This window comes from Oxyura jamaicensis, chromosome 23 (genome assembly GCF_011077185.1).
Source record: "Oxyura jamaicensis isolate SHBP4307 breed ruddy duck chromosome 23, BPBGC_Ojam_1.0, whole genome shotgun sequence".
Classification (NCBI taxonomy): domain Eukaryota; kingdom Metazoa; phylum Chordata; class Aves; order Anseriformes; family Anatidae; genus Oxyura; species Oxyura jamaicensis.
The window spans coordinates 162681-165784 of NC_048915.1; the positions used below are offsets into that span (position 1 = coordinate 162681).

At 53.4% G+C, this 3104-nt stretch overlaps 1 protein-coding gene across 1 annotated transcript in view; it reads right to left on the reverse strand.

Moving 5' to 3' along the window:
- Nucleotides 1–291, reverse strand: part of LUZP1 (leucine zipper protein 1) — a 39024-nt gene extending 38733 nt beyond the window's left edge. Inside the window, exon 1 of the mRNA XM_035345440.1 lies at nt 86–291. The gene's annotated coding sequence lies outside the window, so the exon portion shown is untranslated. The remainder of the gene's footprint in view (nt 1–85) is intronic.
- Nucleotides 292–3104: the final 2813 nt, after the last annotated feature.

Genomic DNA, 3104 nt, shown 5'->3' on the forward strand with positions numbered 1-3104 from the left:
CCGGACGAGGCCGCGGCACCCGCCCGCCCGCGGCCCTCCCCGCCACCCTCCGCCGAGCCCGCCCGCGGCGCCCACCTCTGCCTACCTGGGCAGCAGGAGCGGCCGCGCTCGGCCTCCGCCCGCGGCGCGCTCAGTCCGCGCGGGCAGCCGCCGGGGCGACCCAGGCTGGGGGAGCCGCGCCGCGACTCGGGCAGCCGCAGCCCGCGGGGATCGGGCTCGGGCTGCGGGTCCGGCCGCTGACAATGAGAGGCGGGCCGCGGCACCGGGCGGCGCCTGGCGTCACGGCGGGGGGAGCAGGGCTGGCGGGGCGAGGGGCGGGAGCACGGCGCTGTCGGGCGGGGTGGGGGTCGCGGGCCTGTGTCCTGCTCCTGCTCTGTGCCGCCCGGCTCGGCCGCAGCACCGCCCCGCGACGCCCTCCGCCGGAGCTCGGGCCCAGGTCCTACGGCTTCCTTCACTTTCCCCGTAGCTGTGAGAAGCCGGTGAAGGAGCTTCGGCCATTTTGGGGGAAAGCCGGGCGTGGGGCTGCCGAGTCGGGCCAGGCCTCGCGCAGCCGGGCGGCCCCGCACCCGTCGGGCCCCGCTGCTCGCCAGGCCGGTCCCGGGGGCGCGGCCGGAGCTAACTTTAGTGCCTCCTAATTTAGTGCCTCCGGTGGAGCAGGTGGATGTGGCCTGGAGGAGACTGCGGCCCATGGAGATCCCCCGCAGGGGCAGGCCCCGGGCCCGAGCTGCAGCCCGTGGAGAGGAGCCCACGCAGGAGCAGGGGTCCGGGGGGAGCTGCCGCCCATAGGGGAACCCGTGCTGGAGCAGTTTGCTCCTGGGGGATGGACCCCGTGGTATGGAGCTGTGTGGGAGCAGTTCTTGAAGAGCTGCTGCCTGTGGGCAGCCCCTGCAGGATCAGTTCAGGAAGGATGGCATCCCGTGGGAGGGACCCCACGTGGAGCAGGGGCAGAGAGTGACCGAGAAGGCGCAGCAGAGGCAAAGCATTAGGGACTGACAAGCAGTCCCCATTCTCTGTTCCCCTGCGCTGCTCAGGCCAAGGATGTAGAATAGGGTGGATGGAGCGAAGGTGTTTTAGTTTCTCACTGCTCTAGCTTGTTAGTAATGGACAATAAAATACCTTAATCTCCCAATGCTGAGACTGTTTTACACGTGAGGATAATTGTTGAGTGATTTGCCTGTCCTTATCTCAACCCTTGAGCCTTTTTCATCTTACTTTCTTTCCCTTTGAGGAGGGGGAGTGAGAGAGCAGTTGTGGTGGAGCTCTGCTGCCCAGATGAGTAAAATCAGCACAGGTCCGTGCAACCCAAAGATGTTTAGATGGAGCTGGAGACAAGAGAGTCTCTCCTTATAGTAGGTGGCAGAAAAGGTTGTGTATTCCCAAGGGTGCAGAGTAAATAATGTGACCAGAAATGAGGTGGGGGGAGGGGAGATAAATGCCCATAAAATCATGAATAGTATGAGGAAGCAGAGACTGTCAGCATGTCTGACAACAGAAGGGTGTAGCAGGTTTAAACAAGCAAAAGTAGCTCTTGCAGTTTATGGACTGCTTGATAGTATGAGAAGTGCATGACCACAGGATGCCACAAACACCAGAGGTATGAGTAGGAAAAGGGATTAGACAAGCTCAAAGGTAACAGACTTCTCAGTAGTTATGAAAAATACCTAGTCATCTCCTAGTCTGTGAAGTGCCTGAAGTGACTTTTCAGATGCTCTTTCTATTCTGTACTTGCTGTTTCTATGGTGAATTTAAGTGAGGTATGTAAGTTGATCTAACAGCTTGCTAATGATGATACATGCAGTTCTGTCCTGTCCTCCTGAAACTACTTTTGAGTCTGTGCTGCTTCTGTTGCACCCCTTCTAGCATTTGTTCTGTTCATTAAACTGGCAGAAAATTAACATGATGTGAATACTTTTCTGCCAGTTTAGTGAGTTGAATCAGCCCACAGGTTTATGAGCCAGTGGCATCCAAAACATTTTTTTTTTCCTGTTCACTGCAAGGAAGATAAGTTTTTTTAATGGCAGTTGAAATTCTTACATTATTACTTGATTCCTGGACTTCAACCTTTAAGTATTAACATCAGGGTCATGATAAGATTCCAATATTTATTGAATTAGCTTCTAAAAGCTTCTGAAAGAGCTGGAGCCTTGGCTATGCTAGGTGCCACACAGACCTTAGGAATATGAATAAACACAGTTAAGTGGGGAAAAAAAAGAAACATCTTATTATGACTCCTGTGTTATAGTTACAAGATTCTACCATGATGTCCCCTAGGAGCCCACAACCATATCAAGGTACAGCAACAAAGGTACTGATCTCTGAGAAGCTTGAGAAGCAAGCAGCAACATCAGAAACAGGACAATGTCATATTCAGCCTATACCATCTTCCTCCTGGTAACAAAGCATATGCTGTGGCGTTACAGTGACGATGCTATGTCATCTTTAGACCAAGGCTCTTCATCTGTCTTCAGCATCATAAGACAGAATCTGACACATCTGGAAAACAGCACAGTGGGTAGTGGTTGCTGTTGGCAGTAATAAATGGGATTTGCATGCACTCAGAGCTATGTTTGTCTGAATATGTTAGACAACTCTAGTACAGACTCAAGTCTCATTTCAGTCTTTCTTCCTAGGCAGTAGAAATGTCATTAAAGTCAACTGAGTTTAGGGGGTATTTCACCCCTTCCTGGAGCAAACATCTTAAAAACATCAGCTGAATTAGGCATACATGAGACCAGAAGGATGCTTTTGAGTGCCAGGGAAGCTGGCTTATGTCATTGAAAGACTGCTTTCTATCATTTTTGAAAGAATCACAGAACTGTAGGGGTTGGAAGGGACCTCGAAAGATCATCGGGTCCAACCCCCCTGCCAAAGCAGGTTCCTCAGAGCAGGCTGCCCAGGTAGGCATCCAGACAGGCCTTGAATATCTCCAGAGAAGGAGACTTCACAACCTCCCTGGGCAGCCTGTTCCAGCGCTCCATCACTCTCACCGTGAAGAAGTTCTTTCGCATGTCGGTGTGGAACTTCCTGTGTTCTATTTTGCGTCCGTTGCCCCTTGTCCTGTCCCCACAAACCACTGAGAAGAGGTTAGCTACATCCTTCTGTCT